A 13,773-nucleotide genomic window follows, 5' to 3' on the forward strand; every position below is an offset into this window, starting at 1 on the left:
CTATTCCTCAAAGTAAAATGTACAAAATATTCATTTGATATCAGTACAGACACTCGGGTATTATCGGCACTGGTATCAAAAACTTACTATTTCTAGCCAGTTATTTTTGACAAGAGTAATTTGGAGATGTCACTTCTTGAGAGTTCTGCTTGAGGTACTTTTTAGGGATGACACTGTTAGTAACTTGAGACTGTAGTTTATAATACATTAGACACTTTAATAATATAACTGATAAGTAATAGTTAATAAAAAACCCTCCATAAATAGACAACTTTATTCTGGGATTTTTTTTAGGATATTGTGCTGCTCCCAACAGAATACAAACAGGTCATGTTTTACTTCTGGCCTCCATCACTTACATTGAAAGCACATTTGAAGGGGATCTTTTAATATCCAGTATGAACAAGAGGAATGATTACGGCGAGTTTGTGAACCTGTTCCTTAATGATTGCTCAACAGCATTTATTGTCCCAGTGATAATCCATGTGTAATACTAGAGCTCCACAGAGGAAACGCCTAATCAGAATGCTGCCATAATTAATGTGTTCTTTGTGATCAGTAGTTTTCTTTTCAAACAGGTCGAGGCAACATATAAAATACATCATATGAAAATGTGTGAGCTGAGAGACAGAACACATGGAGTAGAAACCAGCTCACACAATTATATGGCTGAACAGTAGACAACACTGAGATTGACAAAAGGAAAATTCAAATTAATAGAAAATAACTGAATTGTTGTAAATACTTCACTGGAAGATAAGAAGGTTATTGAGTGTCACATGTCACAGGTATAGATGGTTCTTAGGGATTTAAGCTGATGTCTTATCATATATGCAGAGGCCTCAGCGTCCTTTAATGAAGGAGATGTAATTCGCCCACTTAGCATAATATTTCAAACCTGGTTGATGAGTCTAAAACAGACACCCTCGTTGGCTGCCACAATACCCGTCTGAGAGAACCACACCCTGGTTGGTGGTAGGGTGGTCGCCTTATATTCTGTTACTATGAGTTTTCTCCCCAGCATAAAGGGATGTCTGGACCCAGTCTGCCTGTGCTGCAGGGAGGACTTTTAAGGGGAGAAGATCACCCAGAACAAACAGGCTTGGGCAGAATCAAACCCCCAGTAATCCGGACAGTTCTGTAAGATTTTGTTCCATTCTCATTCTGTGAATGAAAGGTTGAGATCAGTCTCCCAGGCTGACTTCAGATTAGAGCCCTTACTATTGGAATTCTTCAGCAACAGGGAATAATATTTTGAAGCCTCGTGGCCTTTACCAAATACCTTAACTACATAAGAGAAAACACCAGAGTTTGATGGAACTGTTGTAGTGGAACCAAAGGTTTAAGATAGGAGATCTAATTTGAAGATATCTCCAAAATTGCTGTTGAGGGAGGTCGTACTGTTGTACCATGAATAATTTCAATGTGTCACCATCACATAAGTCCCCCAGTACAAGGATACCTTTTTTCACCCACTGCTTCCAAAGTAATGTTTTTTTGTCTATATTTACTTTGGGATTCAACCAGATGCCTGCTGGCAAATTCAAGTGGGGATTGATTTTAAGCTTGATTGAAATTCTTTTCCAAATCCATTGCATGTTCACAAGGATAGTGTGGGTCTGAGCCTCTGGACAGTACTGCTGTGATAAAATGGAGGGGAGGGAGAGCATCACAGAGTGTGCTTTCAATGCAGAACCGGGTGGGGAGAGGGAGAGGAGGCACTCAGTGGGCAGGCACCAGTGGACAAGGTGCCTGAGGCCGAAGCCATGATAGTATAGTAATAAATTTGTAATACCCAGCCCACCCTGGTCCACTGGCCTTTGTAGTTTTTGTAAATTAAGCCTGGGGTGCTTGCAATTTCAGGGAAATCTGTTACAGAGCTTATCAAATTGTTTGAAATATTGAAGTGGAATTCTAACTGAGGGTGCCTGGAGAATATAATTGACCTTGGGTGCACAGGTAATTTTCAAAACATTGGCTTTCCCCCAGAGTGATAAGAAAACAGGGGCCCATCATTCAATATCTGCTTTAAATTGATTCAGTAGAGGTTCAGGGCTGACCTTTACTAGGTCTGCTAATCTAAGGGGGGTAGTAACACCCAGATATTTGATGCCATTGCTGGGCCCAGGAAAAATTTCCTCTCTGGAACATTTTCCTAGGGCAGTGTGAGGTGAAAGGGAGGCCTTCTGATTTCAGCCAATTAACTTAGTACCTGACAGATGAGAGAATGTGTCTATAATTTTAAATAGCGTAGGAAGTGAGTGCTCAGGCTCAGAAACAAAAGCAAAGATGTCATCTGCATACAACATAAGCTTCTGAGTTGATTGGCCAAACCGTATCCCTGGAATTGACGGTTCCAATGGGATGCCTGTCGCCAGAGGTTCCAGGGCCAACGCAAAGACACCCACCCTGCTTGGTCTACCTACCTGGTCCCCTTACCTAGCTCAAAACAGGGTGAAACCAGACTATTAGTTAACACTGTGGCTTTGGGATGGGTATATAGGAGTTGTATCCAGGTGATGAATTTATCACTAAAAGCAAATGACTCCGGGGTGACAAATAGATAGATAGACACTCAACCCAGTCAAACACTTTTTCTGCGTCCAAAGAGATGGCAGCTGAGGGGGAATTATCATTACAAGTTGCCCACATAATGTTAATCAGGTGAGTGATTGTGATTGTCAGCGTAGCCGGATTTGGGGAGAAAGCCAATCTGATCAGGGTGAATCAGGGTAGTGATGACTTTGTTGAGTCTGTTGGATAGATGCTTTGACACAACACCTTTTCATCATAGCCAAGCAGTGAAATGGGCCTGTAGTTTTTACAATCTGCCGGGTTTTTACCGCTCTCTAAGATTACAGTGATAGCTACCTCCATCAGGGAGGGGGGTAGGGAGTCAGTTTTAAATACCTCTGTGCATATATCTAAAAGTTCAGCTCCATAGCATAACACTTGTAAAACTCTGCCGTGAGGTCTTCTAGGCCAGGGGCTTTACGAGATGGTAGGCTTCTAAAGACCTCCACAATCTCCTCCACAGTGATGGGTGCATCCAATCAATCATGTTGTTCTTCAGATAGAGTAGGGAGGTTCAGGCTGCTGAGGAAGGATCTGATAACTTCACTGTAATTCGCCTGTAATTCCAAGGTATGTAAGTCAGAGTCAAAATGTCTAAACTCTGCATTGATGTCTGTAGAATTGGATAATAGGCTCCCCCCGGTCTCTTATCGCTGGTATGGCATTCATAGTCTCCCTCTCTTTTATGTATCTAGCCAGCATTCCTCCTGCTTTGTCCCCCTCTTCAAACTGCCTTTATCTGGCTCTTAATAGGGCAAACGCAGCTTTCTCAGTGAGGATAGAGTTATACTCATATTTGAGCCAGGTTAGGGTGGTTAAATTTGCAGGTGTCATGTTTTGTTTGTAGGTACTCTCAGCTGTCTACATCTGCTTCTCTAATTCAATTTGTTTGGCAATGTTGTTTTTTCTTAAATGATGGATATGTCCTATAAGGAAAGCTTTCACGGCTTCCCATGCTACTCCCACTGATGGGACTGTGGGTAAGTTGATTTCTTTGAAGAGGGTAATTTGGGCTCTTAAAGATTCTCTAAAGCCAGTTTCCAGTAGAAGGCTTGGATTGGCGTCCTATTAGACTTATTAAAGGGAGGAATGCTGACCATCACATGGGCATGATCTGAGATGTGAATACCTCCTATACTGCAGTTACAACGGAGATACAGTGGAGTCAGAAATGAAGAGGTAGTCTATCCTGGAGAGAGAGCCATGATGCGGGGAATAGTATGTATATTCTCTGGATGTCAAATTACGGAGATGCCAGATATTTACCAGGTCCAGACCCTCGCACATATCCTTTAGCACATTCACTGATTTATGGAGCCGGGGTATGAGGGCTGGGGTCCCACACGTGATTAAAATCCCCGACCATGATCACAGTGTAGTTCCCCATCTCGCTCAATCTGCACACTGTGATACTGTGAGGGTGCAGATAGACCTACTTGCTTTCTTCAGGTTGTCAAACTCACAGCGCCGTCCTCCATCTCCTTTGGGGTTCATAACCAACACCACCGGGCACGGTGCCATAATTAATGTTTTTATCAGTCCTGTGTTTTTCCTGCCCTGATATGTCAACGTTGGCTGCAAAAAAGCTTATTTTCCACAATTGCCAGTGTTAGGTACAAATATATGCAATCAAATAATCCACTTTATGTATGTAGCACTTGTCGAACAGTTTCATGTTAAATAGGAACAAAAAAAGGCAAAAAAAAAAGAGCAATGGTGAAGAATTACATGTTAACACTTTTTAATTTTGAGGATTAGAAATTAAAAATCCTCACACTTCTGTCAGCAAGAGATACCTTAATCAATTAAAGCTTCATTTTAGATTTTCACATTTTCATTTTTCCATTTCACCTGATCCAGAACCTTCTGCTCGTTCCCTCTTGTTACCTTTCATTTGGTACAAGCCTCCCTCCAGATAATGTACATTATCCATTAGACACGTTTCCTCTCAGATTGGATCAAACCTTCGACTTCACACAAATTGAGATCCCCACCAGCTGTGGGGTCGCTGTCCTGTAACTGACGCTGACCTCTGACCTCTCTGCAGAGGCAGCCAAGAGAAAAGACTTATTCCTCTCAGTGGATCGATACAGTACCAGAGAAGAGACGGATGGCTTCAATAAATCACTAAAGCCAGTTTTAATGTGATGGTGTTTCTGCAGAGGCTGCCAGATTGCAGGATGAAGTCATGTGACATTCACCAGCAGGGCAGATCAACTTTCCTCCAAGCTGTGAAATCAAACACAGCTTGTATGTCATGTCATGAGCTCATGCTAAATAACGAGAAAGTATGGCAGTATTTAAGTCTGTATGGAGGAGACTCTTGTTCCTTCAAAGAAAATTTGTGTATCAGCTGCCATCAAAAATACAAGACATGTAGGGACATAAATACCTAGTAAAATGATAAGATATTAGAATTTATAGTGTAAATATACATTGTATACAATGTATATTTACACTATAAATTAAATTGTATACATTGTAAATTGTAAATATACATTGTATACAATGTATATTTATGTTTACGACATAATTTAAATTCACTTGAGGTACTTTAAAGGATAGTATAAGGCCACAGTTTAAAAAGGACTGAAGTATTTCCTGACAATACTTATGTATTTTTACCTAAGAAAAATGTTGAATGCAAGACTTTCACTTGTAATTGAGTAATTCTTCATTGTGGTATTGCTACTTTTACTTAAGTAAAATATATGAGTACTTCTTCCACCACTGACAGCCTCACATACTGGCTGTAGACTCTTAGTCTTGCAATTTAGCAACCTCTGTCTGTTCTCCATTTTTAAAGTTTTGAGCAAAAGATCAAAGAAAAACAATTATGTAATTTTCAGTGTACATTAATATTATGTCATCTTAATGGGAAAAGACATTTTTAGAGATTAACACAATGTCAATTTTTTATTTTCTGGCACCAAAAGTTTGTTATCAATAATAGTGACTAAATAATATTGTTAATGGCACTGCAATCTTTTAGACCTTTGGTTATGGGCAGCCTTTCCTTCTAAACTATCCAGGAGCATATCACAAAGTCTCAGGAGTAGAGGAGGACAAATGAAGCTTCTGGACAGTTTTTGGTTTTATGGATTTAATCTTTAATGACACATTTTGTTGGCTAAGCTGTTAGAGGTTCAAATCCGGTCAGGAACATTTTTTATGTCAGCCCGTCTCTCCACTCCTTTCCGTCTCCGTCTTTGAGCTGTCTAATTAATGCAAAACAGCCCACAATACTCTCAGCGGGTGGATCATGTACAGCGTAACTTGAATCATTTTTCACTGTGAGCTGAATAATGATTTTAGCTCAACTCTGTTAGTAAAGCAGCCACGTCGCAGCTCACGCAGGACCCACTAAAATCCAGATTTCCCTGACTTAATAGCCCTTCAGGGCATGTTTAAGAGGTACTTCTTCATGGAAACGTATATCCAGTCATCACAACAGTGCATGAATGCACAATAAGACAGGCCAATGGCTATTTTAATGTAGGTTGTCATAGATAACAGAGAAGGTAATTATCTTTTGCAATTTCTTCTTGATCCATTGTGGAGTTTGGAGAAGGCCTGGAGACATACGAGAAGTGCTTCTGTCAATATGATTAGCATCGATTTTCAGCCTCTCATCCGTCTCTTGAATCCAAACTAGTCTTTCACATCATGAATGTGAGTTTAAACTGGTCATTTATTGCAGTGATCAAAGGGGCCTAATGATCAGAGACTGAAAACATCAGATCAGCTGATGGTCTTTAACTTTGTTACTCATCTACTGGTCCTTTCATTTCAAGTCACTCTGGATGAGGGCAACAGTTTCCTGCTGACAATGTCAAGCTTGTGTATGTTTTAAGTTTATAGATGATGATATCTTATGGTTTCTGAAAGACAGAACTAATACCTTTTGAAATGATGCTGATTGTCAACATTTTGTGTATTTAATATCGTAGAAGTTTGACCATTTTAGTACCCTAAAACTTCCATGAGCTCAGAACAATAACTTTGTCAAGATAAAAAAAAAACAACCTCTGAAACAGCATTAAGACCATCAGGTCAATGGTAATTCTGATGATTTTTTACATTTTCATAACATTTAAAAATCTGCTAAATAAAGCAAATAAGTAAGGGAGCAGAATTACTCCAAGACAAACACAGCCTGATATTTTTCCCCTCATAAAAAAGTTTTATGGCTTGCAAACATTTGCCTATTAATGTTCAGCAGACACAGAGCAGCATTTCTCATATTCACTCTCTTTTTTGCTCTGTTTTGGTCTCCACCACTTCCTTGGAAAAATATCAGGCTCTTTTTAGCGAAATGTAAATTTTCTTCAGCAGTGTTGGCCACTTTATCAGAGTTTGTCTGCTGACTCTATGGGTTCATTAGTTACCCCTTTCATATCACACAGTCATTTAATTCATTAACACTGAATCAAATATATTGATACTAGAGTTTGAAGTCAGCTGTCTGCTCTGTTTCTTCTTGACCGAACTGCGGGTTGATCCATTTTAAGTTTTCAGTTGTGGGTAAAGAAACCAGGGTGTCACAAGGTGAGTGAGCGACCCAGGTGAATTCAGGTGACTGTGAGTGTGCGTGTGTGTGAGCTTCTCCCGTGCATTCTCTCAGGACCTCTGATTTTTGTCTACCCCACTGACTTCACTTGAACTGAGGATGAACTGAGGAGTGTAAGGGGGACAGAGCCCGGAGGTAGCTGCAGGTGCTGTTGCTAAGTGTGTGTTAAGCACAGTTCATGTGAGTATGCATGTGTTTACAAAACTGCATCTGGTAATAATTATACAGAATAATATTTGATTTGTACTTTAAAAGAGAGCACATATATTAAGTTTTCTTTTTTCAGCATTTAAAGCAAGTTTCAAGTTAAACAAAATGCTCTTTAGAGATTGTTAAAAGCTGCAATTGTTCAGCAGCCATGTTTATAGTTTGAGCTGGCTTATGGTTAACTGGCTGAAAATAATACATTTACAATGTTTAAAACTACTAAATGAAAGCTGTGGTGCTGACTCAAAGTATCCTTCAATGTGTAAAGTAACCACATCTAATAATAGTGGAAAATAAGTCGACCTTGTTTCTGAAAGTAAAGTATATAAACTAGATTAAAACAAAGAGAAAACAATTTCTCTTCAAATAAACAAAAAATACACACATAAACCATTCCTAAACATTCTCAATTCATGATAGCAGCTGAATTGGTGGACTTAAAAACAATATTTCACATGTAGCTGATGCTCTCACCAATGAGCAGACAAATAGGTCAGTGCCTTGCTCCAGAACATGTGGCTCTTAATGGACATATTTGTATTCTGGGGTATTAAACCTGTGACCTACTAGTTACAGTACAGCCTATGTTAACAAATGTTCACCTTGTACATACACACACACACATATAGTATATTCTTGTGTGTATCAGTATTCAGCGTGAGTGCAGCCCTCCTGCTGTGAACAGACACATTATTAGTATTCAGTGACCAACATGGCTTCCAGCATGTTCTGGCCCAGCTGGCAGCAAGACTTCAAGCATACGGATAGTGCTTACACACACACACACACACACACGAAAGAAACCAGAACTACGAGCAACAGAGGAGGGATCCCTCTTCCAGGCAGACATGCAATAGGTCTCGTGTGTACAGAAAATAGCTAAATTACAATATAGAAAATTATGATGACATCATTATAGACAGATTGTAAACATATGGAGACCTTCACAAGGAGAACAGTACAAAGACAGGCTAGTGTTACTTCATATTTAATAAGAAAAACAGATACAACAGATGCTATTCAAGGGTGTTACCACTGCAGTGAGTAGGTTCATGCTCAAATGTGAGTGAAACCAAAACTGAACCAAAAGTGACAGAAAGGTTTTATTTAGAGGATTGAAAGCCATATTCTGTAATAATATATAAAAAATCACCAAGAATTAAAATCTCAGAATGAATAAGAAGATTTGAGAAACTCTCCAAATTCTTTAGAAATTGGGAATAAAGGAGCAGGAGGTGGACAGAGTATCACAAGATGGAATGACCAGAGTCTGTTACCCTGGACAAAGCGATTCATAGCTGATGGAGATGGACTTAAACAAAAACTGAGTTGAATTAAATGTCAAGTTTGGAGGTTAAATTAAAAATAGACTAGATTAAGACAACAGCCTCATCTTATTCAGCAGCCCACGCAGCGTGGGTGTTAGTATAGTCAGCTTCATGTAATGGTAAGAAAACACTTAAACCATTTTGAGACTGTACTCAAGAATCTGATCATCCATCAGTCAGACTTAAGTCGACAGTGATTTGATATTAATAAAGACAAATTTGAGGGTCTTTTTGGGGCTGCAGCTTTTAGTAATAGGCCAATCTGTAGAGCTACTACAAGATGGCATAGAGTAATTGAAGCAAGACAAGGTTTTGTAGAAACTTTTGGAGTCATGCGCACACATGTGATGATTACTTTTGATGTTTTGTTGTGCAGGATATTATCTGGTGCTTTCTGGCAAACTTTACCGCCACCAGCACCAGATTATAGATTTTTGTGATTCACATGTTTAGGGAAAAAGAACTTGTGAGTAATACAGCAAGGAAGGGAGACACTCAATGTTATAAACCAAGCTATTAGTCTGATCGCTGCACTGAGAGGTTTCCCTGCTGGACACCTCGCAGGCTCTCTAATCACCTGCGACCTGCCGAGTGCCAAATCCCTCATATCAAACTTGACTTGACACCCATCTGTAATCCCAGTTGGATGAATGCTTTCAGCAGGTGAGGGCGGCCCAAGAAAGAAGGTCAGTTAACAAAACCAAATACCTGATCATTACGATAACGAGCCAGCCAGCGGTTCAGTGAACTAAGCCCATTGTAACATCAGCATTACCCTTCATGGTCAGGGACTCCAACGTCCTGGTTGGGCTTTTTGTGATCTACAACTGCTTCATCCTTATATCATTGGTGCCAACATGGATTATAATGTTGCTAAAGCTAATGGTGTAGTTTGTGTGGGTTCTCCAGTTCTCCCTACATGATACCAACACCTGACTAGCTCCTGGTTCCTTCTGAAAAAATTTCTGAAAGGTGGACGAATCAATATTTTTTAATATTAACAGAAAATTAAATGATTATATGTGAAATAATGTTACTCATTGACAAACCTACAGGGAATTATCACCAACTCTGCAGCTCTATGTAGTGTTCTCTTCTTTTATCTCATAATTTTGGCTGTACAGCATGTTTACTGTCACTCAGCCCATTCATCAACCTTACTTCCAGCAGCAGCAGGTAGGTGTTTTCAGCAAACAAGCTCTGATAAACCAACTGTACACTACCTGTCCAGCACCAAACATCAGACAGACGAAGTTAGAGACTAGCTGGTGAAGAAAGTGGAACATCTAACTGGATATTTCTCTCCTGGTGGAGACCAAACCAGAGCTAAAAGCAGAGTGAAGATTGAACTTACATTCATTAGGTGGACAATCACGACTCCAGTGAGATGGTAATGTTCCTTGGTGTCTGTGGAAGCAGGCAATTGTTTGCTAACATGTTCACTAGTTAGTTTTGAAGTGCCCAAAAATGATTATTGCTTGTTTCATATTTTAAGTTAATTTGTCTGTGGTCTAGACTTTGGAAAAAACAAAAAAAAAACATAATCTGAAGATCTCAGATAGCAAACTAGCACATTGAAATGTCCCAAAATAGGAAAAAAAGTAAGTACAATGAGCATTTAAACAGTGAATTTATGCAAGGACAGGAGTAATGTGCTCTTTTTGTACCAGTAGAGGCTGCACTTTCGGCCAGAGCACAGAGAAAAATACAGGCAAAATGTACTGTAAGGAAGGTGAGTGTGACCATTTTCAAGATTTTCTGAGAAAAAATTTCAGTTAAACAAACCTATGGTAAAAAAATGAAGACTGCACAGCTGTTGAGATAGATTTCTATCTGTCACAGGGATGTCAGACAATAAATACACCCTACAAGCAAAGATTTATTTGCAATTTTTAATACTTTTTCTTTAATGATTACACAGATCCTTGAGTCGAGTAACAGAAAGCAGAAGATCCAACTCCAACAACCTTGACAATGTTTCAAAAACAGGTAAAGAGATTTTTGTTCAGAAAACCTTTAATCGTTAATAGAATTAGTATTATGACATATTTCAATAAATATTTAGATATATACAGATACAGCAGAAACGGTACATTCTTTTTTTCTCTTCAAATTGTTTCACATTTTTTGTACAAGCCAAAATATCTGCCATTGTATTTATATTCATGCAAAATATTGTTTCTCAGATTAATGAAAAATAAAAAGGATTTGCTGAACTTCTTTTTTTTTTTTTCATCCTGCTTTGATATGCACTCTCGGATTATAAGCATCGTAATGAGCTTTGTCATTTTTGCAAATTAAACAGGTGCACTTTGTGCCAATACACAATAGAAGCTAGTAAAGCAAAATTAAGGCCATTCCAACTTGTGCAAAGAAAAAAAAAAAATCATAATAATCATAATCATAACAATGTTTCCTTTAGTTCACAGCAGTTCAGGAGTCACTGTATTTTCCCTTCTCCCTCAGGGCATCGGATTGTACGATACATACAAGAAAATACAAGAGAACCAAACAAAACTCCAAAAACGAATAGTCATTAATCATCAACAAATCAAACCATGCTACTTTAAAATCCAGTTCGGAACTTAAGGATTTATAAACTTCCAAAAACACATCCTTCATTGTTCAGTCTGTATGCATCACATCTCACCGTAATGCAATATGAACACATTATCTATCTCATCTTAGGAACCCATCCCTCCCCCAAACCCCATACAGTATAATAATGATCAATACAATGATGCGAGGCCTATGACAAAGCTCTAAAATGACTATGATACACACAACAACCCACGCCTGAGGAAAAGGGTATGAATCATGTAAAATGGTGGTTGAATGAATGCATGATATGCTTATAGGTCCTTGTATTTTGTTTGCATATTCAACCCCCATATGGCACAAGAAGATCAGTACGTAGAAAACGGACGACTGCTATTGGCAAGAGGCTGATGGACAGAAGTGCTTCTAACTTTTCCCAGATGCAGTTGTCTATGGCACAGAAGTAAAAATGAGTCGTCCTAATTTGACTGAGTCTGCTGAAGTTTTCCAGTCAGGTATAGGAGGCCGTGATCAGAGAGGAGGCATCAAGATAGCATTTTTTCTGATGAGGCATTGCAGAGTCTCAACATCAGTATTAGTTTTCTTTTAAACAAGTATTTATTTTGGCATTTGCAATGAAACTCTAAGACACTACTCATATCCCAAACTTCATAGCTCATGGAAGCTGACTTTTTTAGCTTTTATGGAGCCCCCAAAGTCACAAAAGATGTTTAAATTATTATCTTGGGGTTACAAGACAAAACATACTGGAGCTCTGTGGTTTTTCGTATCATGTATTTATAATAAGCTGTGCTATATAAATTAAATTTGCTTGTCTCAAAGTATAGCAAGAAATAAACACTAAGCTAAATAGCATGTTTGTACTGTGCCGCCTTCTCTCTCCTTTTGATAGATATCCACCAGCACTTAAAAACTACAAAATTTTGCAGACAAAATCAGTTCACCTCAATGGATTAGCACATGAAGTAAATCAGCGCAAATTTAAGTGTCATGTTTAGAGAAAATATAAATAAGCTCAAGTAGCTATCGTGACTAACTTGCGCTAACATGTTCCTGGCTTGCTAGCGTGTTAGCAGTTAGTTTGCTAACTACCCCTACGAGTAGTCATCAAGCTTGTTGAACCTAAGGGCTTTTCTTGAAACTTTACTAGTGGGAGTTGCATGAAAAACAACCAAGAAAAAGAGGTGTAGTTAGGGATAATGCCACCTGGAAGTTAGTTGTTGCTGCAACTCTGTAATGGCACATCAGGAATGATGCCGTCTAGAGTCGTTTGGGGCTAATCACTATGCAGCTAATTAGTCTTTCCCAGCTAACCTTCAGTTTCTGAAGTTTACCAATAAAATAAAGGAACCAGGAGAAGTTTGAGAATCCTCTGTGTGCTCGTGAAAAAAACAAAGAGGATGATGGGTCCATTTCTAAAAGAGAGCAGATGCTGCTAAAGCTAACACTGTTCTCTATGAAGCTAGAACAAACATTTCGTGGCGAATTTTGGTCTTCACATCCAAAATGTCAACAGTAGAGGTGTACCTGCTGTGACCACATAATGGAAGATAAAACGTCCTCAGTGATCACGGCCTTGAAAGGTTTTACATCACTTTATCCGGTAATGATTTACTGCATGAAATGCATAGTTTTAGGGGGTGAATCGTATTCTATGGCACTTCCACTTCAAAGTTAAAACATACTGGAATGTGAGCAGAAGAATGTGTGTGCATGGCATAGCCCTTCGGATCAGTCTTACACACTCTGAAATAACTGAATTCACTATTGAATTTATGACATAGTGAATCAAATTGAAAATATCGACACATCCTCATAATTGAATTACATTATAGGTCTAAAATTCAGCCGGCAAAAAAACGCACTACGGTTACGTTTATGACATCTAGTGGCCATAGTAATGTACTCCAGAATGACCCATAGGTCCATAATATGCCTCTTTCCAAAACAGTTACAAATCACTGTTATAAAATAATGATGTTTTATGGTGTGACAACACTGTGGTTAAGGTCTGGTTAGGTTTAGGCACAAAAACCACTTGGTTAGGTTTAGGGAAAGATCATGGTTTGGGTTAAAAAGATCACTTGAAACACGGTTTATACTTCCTTATAGTTATGCATCCTTCATCGTCATGGCAACACCACAACGTTACGTTTTTTAAAAGTCCAATTTTTGCCACTTTCTGCCATCTAACTATCAAACCGTCCACCCAACATGCCTCCTCCTAATTAGGCAAAATCATCTTATCAAGTCACCTTGTACTGAAATGATCTGAACTGCGTCACTTCCCCGTGTCATAATTACTACGGCCACTAGATGGCATAAATGTAACTATAAGTCGTTTTAGCCGGCTTGAGCTTTAGACCCATACTGTCATTTTTCCTCGTGAGGACGGACACATACATGTTGACACACTGTAAGAATGATTCTTAAAAAAGGACAATTCTGTACCACCGGATCAAAAATGTCAAAGAGAAGGAACAGCATTTATTGTGTGAGGAATGATCCACCTGTTTTCTTCGTCCGAACGTGCTT

The 13,773-nt window shown here is 38.9% G+C and overlaps 1 long non-coding RNA gene across 1 annotated transcript; it reads left to right on the forward strand.

Annotated features, from left to right (window-relative positions):
• Positions 1-10,247: 10,247 nt before the first annotated feature.
• On the forward strand, positions 10,248-13,378 carry LOC122989803. The gene is made up of 2 exons (XR_006405165.1): positions 10,248-10,411; positions 10,601-13,378. It is a non-coding gene; the product is annotated as an uncharacterized LOC122989803 (long non-coding RNA).
• The last annotated feature ends 395 nt before the right edge of the window (positions 13,379-13,773 follow it).

This window comes from Thunnus albacares, chromosome 10 (genome assembly GCF_914725855.1).
Source record: "Thunnus albacares chromosome 10, fThuAlb1.1, whole genome shotgun sequence".
In the NCBI taxonomy this organism is placed as follows: Eukaryota; Metazoa; Chordata; class Actinopteri; order Scombriformes; family Scombridae; genus Thunnus; species Thunnus albacares.